The sequence below is a fragment of the Gossypium arboreum genome, chromosome 4 (assembly GCF_025698485.1).
Source record: "Gossypium arboreum isolate Shixiya-1 chromosome 4, ASM2569848v2, whole genome shotgun sequence".
Lineage (NCBI taxonomy): Eukaryota > Viridiplantae > Streptophyta > Magnoliopsida > Malvales > Malvaceae > Gossypium > Gossypium arboreum.
In genome coordinates, this window is record NC_069073.1 from 48,513,081 (window position 1) to 48,532,980 (window position 19,900).

Genomic DNA, 19,900 nt, shown 5'->3' on the forward strand with positions numbered 1-19,900 from the left:
TGGTTATAGTCGGGAAGTTACTCTGACTTCTTCTGAGTACTCTATGTGTACATTTATCTTCAGAAATATATCTAACTGTTTAATTTTAGAAGGAATTCTTACCGTATGAGAATCTTAGCTAAATATGTTTATAGATGAAAGCATCATTGATCTGTTTGAGGTTATGTTCAACGTTGCTCTGTCTATCTTTGATATTCATTCTTTTATGTGGATATGAAAATTGATAGTAAAACTCTGTATAATGCTAATATTCTGTTTCTACAGGTTATTATTCTGTTAAATATACATGAAGATTATATTGCTTCTGTTATTTTGGATTTCAGTATTTATGAGTGATGTTATTCTTTCTGGAAATTTTTTGGGATATAATCGAAATTGTTATCATTATATATGGGTTGTAATTTTCAGAAATCTTTTATAGCTTCATACATTGAAATTTCGCTATTCTGGTTTTCTTATGATCTGTATGATTATTTTTATGGGATATCTATTTGACGGAAATGGCTATATCTGTTATAATCATAATTTCTATTCTAAAAACTTGGGAAGTACCACAGTACTGTTATTAGAGTTATAAAAGTTGTGCTTCTGCATTGATTGCTGCTCAAATCATATTTGATTTTCTTCTAGGTTCAGATACTTTATTATTAGTTAGGATATTATCTATTGTTACAGGTAAGACGTCAGTCTTAGTATGACATTATGATTTCTATTTGATGATTATGGCATCTGTATAATGATATGTCTGGGTTATTCTTTTTAACGAGAAGAAAAGATTTCTTTGACAAGGCTAATGTAGTAGTTTAATCTAATCTGAAATTATTTGATTGAAAGTTAACTGGATTATATGGTTTGAAACTATTCACTAGATTGGAAATAAACTTTGAATGCACATGTGTGAAATGAGGGATAGTTTGGAGGAAGAATTCATATCCTTGAAGACATGATACAGAATTTTATCTATCGGAACAATTTTATCTGAGAAATGTTATGGTAAATTAAAGCTAGATCGATTGTTGAAGTTTTCATTTTTACATAGAGATATTGTCAATCGAAACATCAATATTGGTTCAGTCTAAATTAAAGAAAATGTTTATGATCTTTAGTCATGTGTCAAGGAACGGTTTGAAATGTGTTTTAGTAATGAAGTACACAGAGATATCTTGTGATTCCATACAGCTAAAGCTGCAAAAAAAAAAAAAGGTTAAGTAACATATTTGATGATTCGATTATAGTCAAGTTAAAAGCAAGACCATTATATATTCAACAGAATTATGAGGGTCTAAGGTTCAGAAATCAAATATGTGTTCCAAGAAATCTAGGGTTGGTTCAGATGATTTTGAACAAAGCTCACAGTAGTTGGTTATCTATTCATACGGTCTGTCAGCAAGAAAAAGCTGAACATCAAGTACTTTCTGGATTGCTTCAACCGAATATGATACTTGAATGGAAATGGGACAGAATCACGATAGATTTTGTATCTGGTTTACTATTGACATCGAGCAAGAAAGATGCAATCTGGGTTATTGTGGATAGATTGAATAAATTGGCTCATTTTGTTCCAGTTTGTACAGATTACTTACTTGATAAGCTTACTGAGTTATATGTTTCACAAATTGTGAGACTACAGGTATGTCTATTTCTATTGTTTTGGATAGAAATCTGAGGTTTACATCACGATTTTGGAAGAAACTGCATGATGTATTAGTACGAAATTACATTTTAGCACTGTTTTCCATCCACAAATAGATGGCCAATCCAAACTAATCATTCAGATACTTGAGAATATGTTGAGATGTTGCATTCTCGAGTTCGAGGGTACGTGGGGTCAATTTTATCAGAAAGACTGGACAAAAAGTAAAAGTGATCCGTAAAAAAAAACTAAAAGCAGCGTCAGATCGTCAAAAATCATGTGTGGACTTGAAACGAAAAGATATAGAGTTTCAGATTAGAGACAAAGTCTTTTTAAAAGTCTCACCGTGGAAGAAAATACTCAGATTCAATTGTAAAGGCAATTTGAGTTCGAGATTTATTGGGCATTATGAAATTATAAAGCGTATCGGGCCGATTGTTTATAGACTGTTGTTGCCACCTGAATTAGAAAAGATCCATAATGTGTACCATGTATTGATGCTTTATAGATATTGATCTGATCCCTCACATGTGATTAATCTGTCAGAGATTGAGATTAAGCCTGATATGACATATAAGAAAGAATCGATTTGCATTCTGACTCGTGAAGTTAAAGAATTGTGAAATAAGAAAATTTCGTTAGTTAAAAGTGTTTTAGCGTAAACATAGAGTTGGGGAAATAACATGGGAACAAAAGGATACAATGAAAGAGCGTTGACTGAACTTCTTCACCAGTAAGATTTTCGAGGACGAAAATTCCTAAGGGGGAGAGTTGTAACATCTTGGTTTAGACCTAGTCGGAATGGTGGTTTCGAGACCACAAATTCGAGTCAAAAAAATATTTAAAAAATATTTTTTGTTTTTATTTTGTGTGAATTTGTGTGTGTGAAATTTTCGTAATTTAATTTTGTCGTTTGGGTGTTTGATTAAATAAAAGGACTTAATCGCGTATAATGAAAATTTGGTGGTTAATTATAAAAGGGCCAAAATGAATGTGTCTTTATAAAAGGAAGTGTTTATGATACAGTTATGCCATTGATTTTATATTTGGATGGCAATGGACATAATATAAGTAACAATATAATGTTTTAATTAAGGTTATATAAGTAAATTAAATAATATGTTATTATATATTATATTATAACATACTTAAAAGCCATGTTTATTATTGTTTCTTATGACCGAATATGAAAACATAAAGAAAAGAAAAAGAAGCCTAGGTTTCGGCCATGATTGATCTTGATTAAGGTATGTAACTAGCTCGGTAATGTTTTTGAGATCGCTGCTGAGTTATCTACAAGACCCATGCTTGAATTTTTTATTTTGGTAAATATTTTGAGTTATGCCATTGTTGAAAGCTTGTGATTTTTGTTGTTTGATGATGAAATATGAAAGACATGTTTTAGATTAACATGTTTTGTAGTGGAGTTTTTGATGATTTTGAGTAATTAGAACTAAATTGAAAAAATAATAATTTGAGGGACTAAAATGTGACATTAATGAAATATATGGACTTGTATGGATATGAGTAAAATTTGGCCTAACATGGGTATAGTGAAATTTTGTATATTTCGTGTTTTCTACAATAGGGATTAAATTGTAAAAAGTGTAAATGTTAGGGGTAAAATGGTAATTTTTCCATTTACATATTTTTGGACTAAATTGAATGAAAATATGTTTGAATGACCTTAATTTGAATTGTTTAGATCAAGAACCAAAGTAATTGGATTAGGATCGAGGGAAAACGAAACTTGTCGACTAGTCGTCCCGTTCCGTTTTACATCGTCCGAGGTAAGTTTATAAGCAAATACATGTGGTTAAATTTTTAATATATACATGATCAATAAATAGTTGTAATAATATGAAGTAATTTATGAATAGACATTGAGTAATGAAAATAATTTACGTTTGATGATAAAGTAATGTATGAGTTTTAGTATTGAATGTGTAACGCCCCAATTTTCGGGTTTTCTGTGTTTCTGTGATTTTTAAAATTTGTGTGTGTTCTGGTTGGTTAATATATATATTTTAGTAGGTTAGTGGGCCTTTGGAAGGCCCAAACTTAAGTTAAATCCGTGGTAGTCTTCGGAATTTTAATTTTATGAACAGGTGATGCAATTGGTGTTTGGGCTTTTAAGAGTAAAGGGTAAAAGATGACACAAAAGGAGTGTGGTGTAGTGGCAAGGTGGTGCCACTTAGGGACAAGGAAGTGACGCCATAGAGGAAGCAAGGGTCCAAGGTTCAAGTCTTGGCTCTTGCAATATATTTTGGTTTTTCTTTTCAATAAATCTGGAAGCAAGTAGGTGCGCTTTAAAGTTTAATGTGTTGGATTTATGACACAAATGAGTTGATGGCCTAGTGGTGGTGGCGTGAGTTGGCATGTGAGAGGACTTTGGTTGAATCCTTGGCACGCAAAGGTTGATTATTTTGCTATGTTGGGACGGCAAGAGTTGGTGTTGGTTTTAAACTCGGTGATGGAGGATCCCACATTGGGAAGCTAACATAAGAGTAGATGGAGAGCGGCTTTAAATAGAGCAAACCATGAGGAGAGTAGGCATACCCTTCTTGGCTGATCCCTTTCGCTTTGTGACGTGTTCGTTTGGGTTGGTCACTAAAAGTTTTGGAGAGCGGATTAACTGCAGTCTCCTAACAGGTGTGTATTTCTCATTACTCTAGCAGTAGGACGGCTATTTCGGGTCGCGATGGGCTGAAATGGGTCATGTGGTCCCAATGGGTCTGTAGGCCCAAGTGGATAAGTTGTAGAATTACTAAAATACCCCTATAAGGTAGGACTACTGATTTACCCCTGGAGGGTAAAATGACTATTTTGCCCCTTGTGCGTAAATGACTAACTTGTGTGATGATTGGGTTAGTTGACGTGGATTTATGTTAGTTATCATTAATTCGTAAGTCTAATGTGTTAGTGATCGATTGTAGGATTATCGTGTGGGAGATATTGTCATCAATCTTCATGAACCAGGTCTGTAAACGACACCCAACCTTAGACTGAATCGGTAAAAATCGAAATACCGAAACTTTGGTATTTTGTGAACTCGCGAGCGTGCGAGCGCTCGTGAGACAGTTTTTAATGAATGTGGTGCATTTGGATGATTAGAGTGCAGAGTGTGCATTTTCGTGCACAACGGTATTTTTGAGCTTAATGGGCTGAAAACGGGATAATGGACCAACGGGCCCACTTTGGTAAAAAGTCGAGGTAAGTACTTTTGATTACTTGGTAAACATTAGAATAAGCATGAAACCTTAGCAATAGGTAATAATTACTGAAATACCCTTATGCATGCAAAATTACGATTTTACCCCTAGGGTTATTTTTTTCTGAAAAGCATGATGTTACATTTAGATATCGTATGTCATGACATATTATTTCTGTTGCATAGGACATGGGTTTATATTGATGGAGGAAGCGTTCTGGCAGTCTCGCTGCAATCTGGTGGCCTCGCCACAGATATCTATTCTGGTGACTTCATCGCAATATCTGGCAGCCTCGCTACAATCTGGTTGCTTCGCCACATATATATATCGGTTCTGGTGGCCTAGCCACAATATCTGTATCTGGTGACTTTGTCACAATATCTGGCAGCTTCACTACAATTTCTGTGGTGTGCAGCGGTTGGGTGGGTCGAGTAGTCTCCCCACATGGTGTAAGGCTGGTACAGGGGTGTTATGGATGGCTCTGGGTTGGGATTTATGCATTCATGATATATTTGTTCTGTATCTACTATGGGCCTATGGGTTTCATTCTGATATCTGTACTGGGCCAAGGCCCAGATAAGTCTGACTTTGAGGTTTGATCTATTTTGGGCTATGGTTGGGTTATGTTACACAATGAGTTTACCGAACTCACCCTTTTATTTTCATCTCTGCAAGAAATCCCCAACCATAGTGATCTTGGAGCTGTGAGGGATTCGGAGTGGCCACATCATCTGCAAAGTTGGTTTTTCTAAGTTAGTTTATTTTTATTATTTTTATATTTTGATTTAATTTTGGGTTTTAAGTTGTAATAAGGCCGCTATTTAAATTTCTTTTTTCGCTATGGTTTTATTTTCTGATTATATTTATACTATGTCGAAACTGCTAGTGTTAGGCTGCGTGGGTTTTCAAAACTAATGAACGTTTTCCAAGACTCAAAAAGCACAACAAATGGATAGCCTAAAGATTGATAAACCAGCTTTTCATTCAACCGCTGTTTTTACAAAGACCACCCCAATCACTTAAACCAACGAATGCATACTAAGTCGTAAGTCCATGTGACACGTCAGATTTGGCCATAACATCTGCGCCGGGTTTGGGGTGTTACAGAATGTGGTAACATGAACTATATACGTTAAAATGTTGATTATTTGTATAAAAGTTGCAAGTTTATATTTGGCTATATAATATATGTTTGTGTGTATGATGTTAAAATGTGAATCATAGATATACATATGTATATTCGATTATATAATGTTTTTGTGGCCTTGGTAGTGAATGCTAATTTTGTTAATGAATATGTGTATATTCTGACCAATTTGAAGTTGATACGAGGATGTATATGAGGCATCGATATGTGATTTCGATATATGTGTGTGAGTAAGACCCTGTCTGGGACAGTGGCATCGATATGTGATTACATGTAAGACCACGTTTGGGACGTTGGCATTGTACGATATATGTGATTATCCGAGTGTCCTATCCAATTCCGAATGGTTCAACGGGCAATGATAGCTATGATAGAATGGATAAAATGAGCTAAAGTAATCAGGTATGTGATAGCTTAATACTTATTTGAAATAAGGTAAGTAAGTTGCTCGATATGTGTTATAAATCATGTATAATGTAAATGGAAATTTTGTATAAGCATATTGAAAATGTATTGGGTTTTTTTTATTACATTATGTGGATATTTATGAAATGGTTCATGGATATATATGTATGTGGGTTATGTATGTTCGGCTATCTAATGGTACTAAGGTTTTGAAATTGAATATTACCTTGATAATAGATATATGTACATGTTCGGCTAAGGTAAAATTGTATATGGAAATATATGATACATATGAAATTGTGATCTTGAAACAAATGTGATTATGTTAGCATAATTTTTTTTTGGTTAAGTCGAGTTGTTATAAATTTTAAGTTATTATTTGCTTATGACTTACTAAGCTATGATAGCGTATTGTGTGTGTTTGTTCGTTGTTTATAGATTTTTAGAAGTTCGTTACAAGCTTGGGGATCGTTAGCAGGGTCTATCACACTATCGACCATTTTCGGTATTTTTTTTAAGCTACATTCCGAATCTATGGCATGTATAGGCTAGATAATATTTGGAAGCATTGGATTTTGGTTTGTATATATAAAAGCATGCGAAAATGGCTTGTTATTCATGTTAAGTTTGGTTTAAGTTTGATTAAGCTATGGATACGTCTGGTTAGTAATTTTGAATGTGTGGTAATTGGCAATATGGTTCGGCTTGGTTATTAGATTAGTTGTTGATTTATTATTTTGACAAGAGATAAATATATTATGGCAAGTATAATCTATGACATGTTTGAATGGTGTTTTGGTTATATGATTTAGTCAAGTATTGATATGTATAACATATAAATTAGGATGAATTGAATTGATTTCATAATTATATTAGTAACATGTTGTAATGGTTATGTGATTATTCGTTTTATGATTTTGGACGTGGTATAAGTGATTCGGCTATGATATGTATATAATAGTATGAATTATGTTTGTTATACTACCTTTAGTTAAAGTGATTTGATTATGTTTCTTATGTGTTAGTAATGGTTTAAAATTTAGTTAAAAGTATATTTGAATAAATGTCTAAATTAGTTAAGGAATATTTTTATTAGTAGTTCGGCATTGTATATATATATAGATGATTGGTCATGTGTTTTGGAAGTGGGTTGAATGATGGTTGTTTAGAGATATAAATAATTTGGTAGTGGTTTTATTTTAATATTTGGAAAGATATGACTTGCATTACAATAATTTAAGTACATGAGCTCAAGATATAGAGTATATGAATTTAATATTGTTGTTCATAAGTCGACAAAGTAGTAATATTACTTATAATGTAAATTGATTATGTCATTCAATAATTTGATGTATTATGAATTATTTATTGAGATTGGTTGATATGAAATATGCATATATGTAATTAAGAACGTATGTTCGCAATGATTTAAATTTGAGGGTAAATTATGGTTAATTTATGTGTTAATTAATTTTATTTTCGTGATAGGATATATATAAATGAAATGATAGGGTTAAATGAAGTAGATGTAATCTCGAATATAGTACGATTATTAGGTAAGTTTATATTCGAGTAATACATTGAAATAAATGACCAAATGAATAGTGCATTTTATATTGGCAAAAAAAAAGTAAAATAAGCTATATATTTATGATGCATATATGTTCGGTTGGGTCAAAATAATATGATGATGTTTGATTGGTTCGTGAGTAATTTATTGGTTTGGTTATATTGATATGTATATATGAATATACTTAGACATATATATGTGTGAAATGTTTGGTAATGTACTTATGAAAAGAAATATAGTGGCTATATTTTAAGCATTTGATATTTATGGTTATATGTTTATATTGTGCTAACAAGATATATGGAATAACGAAACGTGTTAGTTTGGTTGTTCTAATATATATATATTATATGACTAACTTGTAATGAAAGTTTGTTCTAAATTGTTTTATGATCGAAAATGCCTCATAATCCCATTCCGGCGACAGATACGGGTTAGGGGTGTTACATAACCCCCTTGAAAACATAATCAATAGCTATAAGTATGTATACATTGCCCTAAGAAGGTGGAAATGGACCCATAAAATCAATTCCCCATACATCAAATAGATCCACTTCTAAAATAGTTTGCAAGGGCATTTCATACCTCATCGATAGATTTCCAGTTCTTTGACAGTGATCGCAAGCTTGAAAATTTTCATAAGCATCTTTAAATATGTTTGGCCAATAAAAATCAGATTGGAGAACTTTTTCAGTAGTTCTCATGCTCCCATAGTGTCGTCCACACGGTACTAAATGACAATGATATAAAATACTTTAATTCTCGTCATCCGAAACACATCTCCGAATTATCTAGTTTGCACAATGTTTGAATAAAAATGGATCATCCCAACAATACTACTTGGCATCATGGATAAGTTTCCTTCATCTTTGATTGGTGAGCTCAGGTGGAAGCAATCCACTAAGCAAAAAAATTACGATATTGGCATACCTCGATAATGCCATGGCAACTAACAGTTGCTCATCTAGGAAATCATCTTGAATATGTTGGATATTACTGTCTTCATTTCCTACTTCAATTTGAGACAAGTGATCAACCAATTGATTTTCTATGCCTTTCCTATCTCTAATTTCCAGATCAAATTCTTGCAATAGTAATATCCATCGAATTAACCTAGGCTTAACATCTTTCTTGGTTACCAAGTACTTAATAGCAAAGTGGCCCGTATAAACCGTAATTTGGTGCCTACTAAATAAGCTTTGAATTTGTCAAAGGCAAATACCACAGCTAACAACTCCTTCTCAGTAGTGGTGTCATTTAGCCATGAATCTATCAACGTATAGATTGCATAGTAGATAGCGGGAAATACCTTGCCCTTTTTTTGCCCAAGTATTGCCCCTATAGCAAAATCACTAGCATCATAAATAAGTTCAAAAGGTAAAGTCCAATTTGGTACTATGACTATTGGTGTTGTGACTAGTCACTTTTTCAATTCCTCGAATGCTTGTAAGAACGACTCATCAAAATTGGGAGATCTGTTATGTTCTAACAATGTACACAAAGCTTTGGATATTTTTGAAAAATCTTTGATAAATCGTTAATAGAATCCTGAATGGCCAAGAAAACTATGAATACCTTTAACAGTGGAGGGTGGTGACAATTTCTCAATAACCTCAATTTTTGCTTTGTCGATGGTAATCCTTTGCTACGAAATTTTATGTCCTAGAAAAATGCCTTCACAGACCATGACGTGGCATCTCTCCCAATTGAGAACAAGTTTGGTTTCTTCACACCAACAAAGAACTAACTCCAGATTTTTTAAACAGTATTCAAAAGTATCCCCAAACATCGAGAAGTCGTCCATAAAAACTTCTAAATATTTTGCCACCATGTCTAAAAATATTGACATCATGCAATGTTGAAATGTTGCAGGGGTATTGCATAATCTAAACGGCATTCATGGGAATGCAAAAGTTCCATAAGGACATGTGAATGTGGTTTTATCTTGATCAATAGGAGCTATGGTAATCTGGTTGTACCCCAAATAACCATCTAGAAAAAATAAAAGGCTTTCCCCACTAATATATCTAACATTTGGTCGATAAATTGTAGAGGAAAATGGTCCTTCCTTGTTGCTTTGTTGAGTCTTCGATAGTCCATACAGACCTTCCATCCCGTGAAAGTACGTAGGAATGAGTTTGTTATTATCATTACATACCACAATGACATCCCTTTTTTTAGGTACCCATTGAACAGGGCTCACTCAAGAACTATCAGAAATTGGGTATATAATTCCAGCATTTAGCGATTTGATAATCTTCTTTTTGACAACTTCCTTCATAATGGGATTTAGTCTTCTGTTTTGCTCGATAGGTTTACCATGGCAATCCTCTAGTAATGTCTTATGCATGCAGGTTGCTGGACTAATTCCTTTGATATCCACAATCGTTCACCCCAATGCTTCCTTAGATTTCTTTAAAACTTTCAACAATTGAGCCTTTTGATCTAATGTCAATGCCGTAGAGATAACTACCAGCAGTGTGTTATTATCTACCCAAGTAAACATACTTTAGATGTACTAGAAACGGCTTCAATTCCAACATAGGATGATCTTCTATGGATGGTCGAGAAGGTTTAAAAGAACAGATCTGTGACAGCCCTAAATTGACCCTAGTCGGAAAGTGGTTTCGGGACCGCTAAACCTAGTCACCGAAGTATTTGAATATGATATTTATTGTCTAAAATATGTGAATATGAATGTGTGAAAGTTTTAAGCTTCGATTTAGTCGATTGCATGTGAATTTAGCTAATAGGACTTATGTGTGACACTTTTGAAATGTGATAGGTTCGTAAAAAATGATGGATTTGCATGTCAAATTTCCATTTATGATAAGTAGTGGCTGGCCATGGTATGGGCTATTATTGATAATATGTATTTTTCTATTAACATTTTTAGTTTGCAAAATAAAATAATGAATTAAGAATAATAAAACATGAGGTGAGTGGGAGGAGAAACCAAAGTTGTTTCATCCTTGCTCCTCCATTGCCGTGACTTGAGGGAGGAAGAAGAGAAGGTTTCGGTCACTTTAAGCCTAAGGGAGGTTAGTAAATTGTGTGAGATTTTTTTTTAAATTTTAAGCTTGTTTCTAGTTAATTAGCTAATTTCTTACATAACCCATGTCAAAATTTTGAAATCTTGGTGATGGTTTGAGCATTCGGTTTTAGTTATTAAAGGATGAGATTGGGTTATAGTCTTTATGTTTTATGAAGAATTGTTGAAGAGAAGGGTTTAAGTTAGTCAAATTATAAATTTTAATGCTCATGAGTACAATGGCCAAACATAGATTTGTCTAATGAATTGAACAAATGCCGTGTGAGTGATTGAAATGAATTAGTTGGAGGTTGGATCATATTAAGATTTGGCTTTGTACATAAATATTAAGAGTTTGATATTGTTATGATTATTGGAAGGTAAATAAGCTTATACACTAGATAAATATTAAGATTTTGGTTGACTTGTGTTTAGAGAGGTTCGGCCAAGGACTTTATGTGCAAGTTCTTTCGATTTAAGTAGAGTAAATGTGACGGGTAAATATGATTAAGGGTAGTCTATTATTGATATGTTTGACTGTATGAATTAATTTGTATATTGGTTCGGCTACTATGCAAGGAAATAATTGTTGGTAACATAGTATCTATGCACTTATGTAGATATACATATATATGGTATTTTAAGTATAATTGTTCATTTGATAAGGTTGGCTAATAGTTCAAGTAAGGATTACTATATTCGATATGAACATGAATTGAGGCAATAGGTTCGGTAATTAGCTTAAGACATACGGGCAATATCATATGTCTGATCATAGTTAAACATTCGATAATTGTGATTCTTTGGCTACAATGTTTGAATATCACTATGGGGAGAATATATGATCGGTTGCCTAATATTTAGTTTGAAATGAATCTTAATAAATAGATATTTGTATATAGTAAAGTTGGATAAGTAATTGAATAAATTCATTTGTTTTATTAAGCCCAAGAGCAAAGGGGAACTAAGTCCGATAAAGGAAAGGAAAAAGTAATCGAATAGCCGTTGAAGTCATTCGACAACATTCGAGGTAAGTCATTCAATAATGGAACTTAGTTTATGATTTGATTAAGCCATGACATATAATCATAACAAATAAACGATGATATAATGATTCTACTTGAATTATATATCGAGGTAATTAGTTTATACTATGACTAGTAGTCGAATGTGTAAAGAGATCATGCTCTTTGTATGTGGCTATTGAGCCGAAAATGGTAATGGTTGATAAGTGTCTTGTGTTTGAGTTCTAGTAACGAATATGAAAAATAGATGTGTTATGATTTATTGACATATGTGCATGATTATTCAGATGATATCCGGGCTAAGACTCGAAGGCATTTTGTGCTAGTGACTATAACCGGGTTAAGTCCCAAAGGCATTTGCGCTAGTGACGATATTCGGGCTAAGACCCGAAGGCATTTTGTGCTAGTGACTATATCCGGGCTAAGTCCCGAAGGCATTTGTGCGAGTTACTATATCCGGGCTAAGTCCCGAAGGCATTTGTGCGATTTGCTATATCCGATTAAATCCCGAAGGTACTTGGGTTTGGAAATGAGTGATCTTGCTGTAATAATTTCAATTAATACGCTCATAAAACCCAAACAATAAGGTATGTTTCGTATATGCATCGGAAAGTTGATTTTCTTTTAAATAGTATTCGCTCAATTGATTAACAAACTTCTGGCCTTAGTTAGGTTTGATCCCTTGTGTATGAATATACTGGTTGAAGCGTGAAGTAAGTGTGATTTTGGGAATATGCGTATATGCAATTATTCATTTAGTCATATGAACGCTATACTTTAGTCGTAAATAATTTCATTACTTAAACTTACTAAGCATTAAAATGCTTATTCCGTTGCTTTGATTCTCTGTTTTATATATTTTGTTCGTCAGCTATCGGACTCGGGAGTGTCAAAGTCGAAGTTGTCCACACTACCAAAGCCCTTTTGGTACTCTTTTAGTTGAACTTTGATAATGGCATGTATAGGACTGTCCTTTGTTGTTAATCAAGTACCTTTTGGTAATGTATATATTCGGATAGCCATGCGAAAATGGCTTATACATATTTTGAGCATAGCATTATAATCATTTTGTATATTGTTCATTGAGTGGTATGGAAATGCTTGGTAATGATTAGCCATTGGAATGGTTAATCACAATCATTTTGGTGCTATGTATGACAAATGGCTAGTTGACTCATGGAAAACTATGAAATAGGTGAAATTTACCTTAAACGAGATGCTGACAGCAGCAGTGATGTGAGTTTGAAAAATCACTAAAAATAGTAGAAATGTAATTAAATAATGAATAAATTATGTAATCGAATATTGATGAGTCTATTTTCATATGAAAGAAACGGAACGACCATATGAGCCATATTTTATGAGATGTTTAAGTTTTCGTGAAACAGGGCCAGAGCAATTTCTGGATTCCCTGTTCTGACTTTGGAAATTCACTATAAATTAACCGGAGATAATTAGAAGTCATGCCTTATATGCACAGATTCATTTTTGAGTCTAGTTTCATTAGAAACAAATGGAATAAGAATTGAAGCCCTGTACAGGGAGATATCTAAGTCATAATGCATGAAGGTCAGAGTAGTCAAACCCTAAAATAGGGGAGACTTTAACTAATAAACTGTACTAATTGGCTTGACCAAAAATTCTAGAAACAAATTTGTAGATAGATATATGATTCTAGTTTCAGAAAAAATTTAAGGAATCGATTTTCGAGTTTTGAAACTCGAGATATGATTTTAAAAGTGACTGTGATGCAGTTAGCCAGCTTGTCTGGAAATTTTAAAAATTAACTGTGTAAGCAAATGAATTAAGTCCGTTAACACCCCCGTGTTCGACTCCGGTAACAATCTTGGGTACGGGGCGTTACAAGATCTATAAATTTAATGATTTGAAACTTCTCCTTAATCCATTCTCAATTTTCTTAGCTTTCATTAGTTTAACAAATTCTTCAATCATTTCTGCTTCAATTAACTCAAGTGGGTCTACATCATCATTAGAATTATTGTTATAAAATTCTGCAAATTCTTCTTGAACTATTGTGTCAACAATCTCAACAGTGTGATATTCTTCATCTGTGTCTGGACACTTCATTGTATCGAAAACATTAAAGGTTATCTGCTAATCATTAACTCTCATTTTTAATTTATCTTTTTGTACATCAATTAATGTTGGCATAATTGCAAAAAAAGCCTTCAACCTTTGGGGGCATTTGGATATATGCCCCTAACCTTTTTATTTTCTAAAATTGACCCTTCACGTAACAAATTTTTCAGATATCAACCTAGGTGAAACGGTAACCATCAGCTGACTGGTAGTCAACAGACGGTCAAAAAAATTGACCTACGTAGTGCTCCAGTTGATTGATGATGTGGCAGACATTAAAACAAATAAGCTAATTTACCCCATATTTATTATTACTTAAAATATAAAAAAATTAATAATTACTAAAGAAATTGACAAATATCTTCATCCTCTTCAATCATCTTAACAAAAACAAAAAAAGCCTTAGTTGCCTTTTCCCACTGTTGATGCCATTGCTCACCGGCATCTTCTTCGACCAAGAAGCATTCAATGACGTCCATGTTTCCATCTCCGAAATTTGATCTTTTCCTTTTGAGTTACAAAAAAAAAAGTGAAAGAAAAACCCAAAAATTCAAAGAATTTTTTGGGTTTCTATCCTCTTCTTCTACCCTAGCTCTTTGATTTCCCCTTGCAAAGGCAATGAAATAGACAAATATCTTTATCCTCTTCAATCTTCTTCTCTAAAGAAAAAAAGCCTTAGTCACCTTTTCCCATTATTGATGCTATTGCTCACCGGCATCTTCTCTGACCAAGAAGTGTTCAATGACGTCCATCATTCCATCTCTGAAATTTGATCTTTTCCTTTTGAGTTTCAAGGAAAAAATGAGTGAAAGAAAAACCCTGAAAATCAAAGAATTTTATGGGTTTCTATCCCCTTCTTGTACCCTAGCTCTTTGATTTCCCCTTCAAAAGGCCATTCTCACCTCTCCAACTCTCATAAAATTTTCTTTTCATCCATCAGTACCCACAATCATACTTTTATTTTTTCTTGTTTTCTTACACTGGTTAGAGATGAAGACAAGAATAACGACCTTGGGGCTGGCTTTACTTTAGATTTGCAGATGATATTAGTAAACCCATTACTAATTTTACCTTACCAACCACTTTTTTCTGGGCTTGTTCAAAAGGGTTTTCTGATTTGAGATCTATTTTTTTTTCAAGTATAATAATAAATCACCAACAAAGAGACATCTAAAATACACTCGATGCAAGCCACAATATAGCAAGTGAAAACCATTGTTTGTTGGGTTTTCTAGATAGTATTGATCTCAAACTTGAAAATTATGTTTCTGCAAATGAGATGAAGAGGATGGAGCAGTTTTAATGGATGAGATGGAGATTGATGAATTTAAAACCTATTAATAGTCATATTAATGTCTTCCACGTCATAAGTCAACTGGAACGCCACGTAGGACAAATTTTTTTAACCTGCTATTGACTAACAGTCAACTAACAGTTACTGTTTCAACTGGGTTGATATCTAAAAAATCCTTTACGTGAAGGGTCGATTTTAGAAAATAAAAAGGTTAGGGGCATATATCCAAATGCCACCAAAGATTGAGGGCTTTTTTTTGTAATTATGCCATTAATGTTATACCAGTTGCTAGAAAAGGTCTCCCAAGTATGATTGGTACCTCTTTATCAGCCTCACATTCCAGAATAATAAAATCTGCTAGAAAAATATATTTGTCAACTCTTACCAACACATCTTCAATTTTACCTTCTAGATGTGCATATGAATGATCAACTAATTACAATGTGACAGTTGTAGGTCTCAACTTCCCTATTCCTAGCTTCCTAAAAATAGACATAGGTATTAGACTTGTACTTGCACCTAAATCGCTTAATGCTTTGCCTACATAATGATTTCCAATAGAGAAAGGTATAGTAAAACTCCCTAGATCCTCCAGTTTTGGTGGCAATTTGTTTCTCAGCATTGTTGTGCCCCTTCAATGAGAGAGATAGTTTCAAACTCCCTTAACCTTCTCTTCTTTGATAAGATATCTTTCATGAATTTCACATAGTTGTGAATTTGTTCCAATGCATCCACCAACTGTATGTTGATATGTAATTGCTTCAAGACATCCAGGTATTTCTTGAATTGAAAATCATGTTTAGATTTTTAGAAACGCTGAAGAAAAGGTGGCAGTGGCCTTCCTTCTATTTGTTGAGGTTGTTTTACCGTGGCATTTTTATTGGCAATACAAGATGAATCTGCTTCAACATTTTTCTGGTTACTCTTTTTTTTTTTGTAACCTACTTCACTATTGGTTCAGAATTCTTCTTATTTTGAAATCCAAACTACCTTATTCAATAGTGGTGTCATTAACAATTCCTGGTAGTTGCATGCCACTTCTGAGTGTAATGGCTTTACATGATCCCTTACCTTGAGATCATGAATTTTGGTATCACTTGGCAGTGCTCCTTGCGATCTTGAGCTTAATGCTTTGGAAATTTGTCCCACTTGATTTTCTAAAGCTCTTAAAGGTGTAGCTTCTCTTTGAATGATAGCATTATTCTTGGTCATGTATTCCTTTAATAGACCTTCCATAGATGAAAAACTCGAAGCTGAATTTAGCTGGGCACTTTGTCGTGGTATGGACTGATTCAATCCAGGTGGTGCACTCACAACATTCTGTCAAATAGCATTGCTGGAATTTCCCACCCCTTGATTACTCTAACTAAAATTGGGATGTTGCTTCCACCCTGGATTTTATGTGTTGGAATATGGGTGATTGTTATTCGATTAAAATTTCCCATATAATAAACTGAGGTTGGGTTCGATGGGCATTCATCAAAAACATGATCTTTTTCACAATAAACACATGCTAACTCAGCTACTTTCATTTCTTGTACTGTAGCTAGTCTTTTCAGTGTTTTAACCATATTCTTAAAGGTAAAACCTGAGCTACTAGTGAAGTAATCACATCAAGTTCCATTGCTTAAGCAATACTTCTGTCAATCCCTACTCTTGTAGTGGGGTATTGAAAATCATTGTTTGCTATCCTCTCTAAAATTTCATATGCCTCATTATACGATTTATCAAGCAAAGTCCCATTGGCAAATGCATAAACCACATCCTTGTATGTGCATTCAATCCATCGTAGAACATTTTCATTTGTGTTCAATGTTGAAAACTATGCATTGGACATTTTCTAATTAACTCCTTGAATCACTCTTATGCTTCATATAATGTTTCATCCTCAGACCATTGAAAGGACGTAATATCGTTCCTCAATTTGTCATTCATGTTTGGAGGATTATATCTTAATAGAAACCTCTAACATAGTTCATTTCAAGACGACACCGTAACTACTGGCAATGCATTTAACCATGCTCTGGCACGATCTCGCAATGAATAAGGGAATAAATTCAGTCTCAACGCATCGTCTACTCCCGCTCACGAGGGTGCTTCCCCCTAAGGCGGAACTCTCCTCTACTGATGCATTTTTACATCCTACAGCTTCGGCAGATCGCTTAGCCCCATTCATCTTCAGCGCAAGAGCGCTCGATTAGTGAGCTATTACGCACTCTTTCAAGGGTGGCTGCTTCTAGGCAAACCTCCTTATTGTCTCTGCACCCCTACCTCCTTTATCACTGAGCGGTCATTTAGTTCTCCCGAAGTTATGGGGCTATTTTGTCGAGTTCCTTAGAGAGAGTTGTCTCGCGCCCCTAGGTATTCTCTACCTACCCACCTATGTCGGTTTCGGGTATAGGCCCAACTGCCTGAATGAATCGCAGACTTCCAAATAGAGTCTTAAGTGCAACCGTGGATCTTTAGTAGGCAATCCACTAAACTGCCCTATAGTTTGTAACATTTGAAACATCACTGACTTTAACTCGAAATATTAGGCTTGAATATGAATCCTGATAATTCCTAGATTCAGATCATCCAAGATCGACAGTATATGTTCTCTAATGGGTTTGTCTCTATCATCTATTATTGGAGGAATCTCATCATCCCTTCCATTCTAATGTAATGGCTCTTCTCTAACCTGATCATTTCTAATTCTTTCCATTTCTCGCAATTCTTTTCTCCTTCTTCTCAAGATTCTTTCAATTTCTAGATAAAAAGAATACTCTTCAAGTGTAGAAATATCTCTACTCATGTGTAACAACCCGTTTTTAGTTAAATCAAAACAGTGGTTTTGGGACCACAAATTTGAAGTTAGAAAATTTATTTTATTATTATTTTATTGCCTACAGTATGGTAGTAATACCGTATAAGAATTTTGTTTACCGTTTATATGCTCAATTTGATTAAAAGGACTAAATAGCGTAAAGTGCAAAAGTTGAGTTCCAATAGCTAAAGGTATTAAATAGCTATAGAACTTTAAATTTTGAGTCCTTATATGGTAATTAGACCAAAAATGTGTTAGTGGATGAGCATGGTTTGGCATTATTGAATTTTTGATTAATTTTTAAGGTTAATTAAGTAATTAGTAAATAAAGTTAACATTAAATAAAACAAAATGAAAAAAGCTTTCATCTTTTATTTTCATCTTCAACTGATTTTGCTAAGGAAGCCATTCCTAGGGTTCAGCCAAAGTTCTTTTGTTTATATGTAAGTGATTTTTATACGTTTTTAATAATTTTTATGTTTTCGGGATAGTTGTAGCTTAATTTAGCTGGCTCGAGGATTAATTTGTGAAACTGTTAAACTATTACAGTTTTTCCATTGTTGAGTATGCAAGAGTTTTGATGAGTTATGAAAGAAAATGGATAGTTGTTAGATAAACAACTTTTGTTAAGTGATTTTTTGTGAAAATGTCAGCTAGGGATTAAATTGAAAAATAGAAAATTTTACATGGTGAAATTGTGAAATAAATGATATATAGGGCTTTCTAGGGACCTAATTGATATTCGACTGTAATGGGTTGTGGTGAAATTTCATAAATTTCCATTTTTATGAGCTAGGGACTAAATTGCAAAGAAATTAAAAGTATAGGGGAAAAATGGTAATTTTTCCAAAATATGATTTTGGGTTAAATTGAATAAAATACATATCAAATTAAGCTAAATTTATCCGTATAGATCAAGACAGACCTCGTACGGCTTTAGATCAGGGCAAAGAGAAAGTCTTGGATTAATCAAATCAGTATCTACGTATACTCGTCGAGGTAAGTTCGTATGACTAAATTGTGTTTATATGTTTTACATTGAATTATGTATGAATTAAGAATTACCATATGTATATACGATTGCATATCCAATGACGTACGAAAATTACCGAGCCCCGTTTGAACCTTAGGAATTTGTAGGATACAAATGACATTTCATTAAGGTTTACATGATTCGGGTGCTGGTCCTAAACGTCCTATTGATGGATGAGGTGCAGCATGTGTTGCAGATACTCCATAGCTCTTGTGAACAGCATCCTGTAGCTATGTTCTGACCCACAGCTCATGTGAGCAGGCCCATTTTCATAGCTCGTGTGAGCATTCTGATTCACAGCTCATGTAAGCATACATGTACAGGATTTGACAGATTACAGTTATATGATTTAGCACACTATGTGTGAGCTATCCCGAGTATCCCACAATATTCTAAATGGTTCAACGGGCACTACTCTGATACAACATGATGAGAGTTCGATATGAACTAATACAAGGACATATGTGAATTACATTAAATTAGTACAGTATGGCATATTGAGAATTGAAATGGATGATAAATGTATATGAGATATAATTATATGTTTTGTTCCTTCTTGATTACACAGCCTATGTTATATGATCAAATGGCTAACATGTTTGGTGTACATGTTTAGGCTTTGGCCAAGTGTAGTTGGATTATGC

At 33.7% G+C, this 19,900-nt stretch overlaps 1 non-coding gene across 1 annotated transcript; it reads left to right on the forward strand.

Moving 5' to 3' along the window:
* Positions 1–17,236: 17,236 nt before the first annotated feature.
* On the forward strand, positions 17,237–17,343 carry LOC128292336 (small nucleolar RNA R71). The gene has a single exon (XR_008282320.1). It is a non-coding gene; the product is annotated as a small nucleolar RNA R71 (small nucleolar RNA).
* The last annotated feature ends 2,557 nt before the right edge of the window (positions 17,344–19,900 follow it).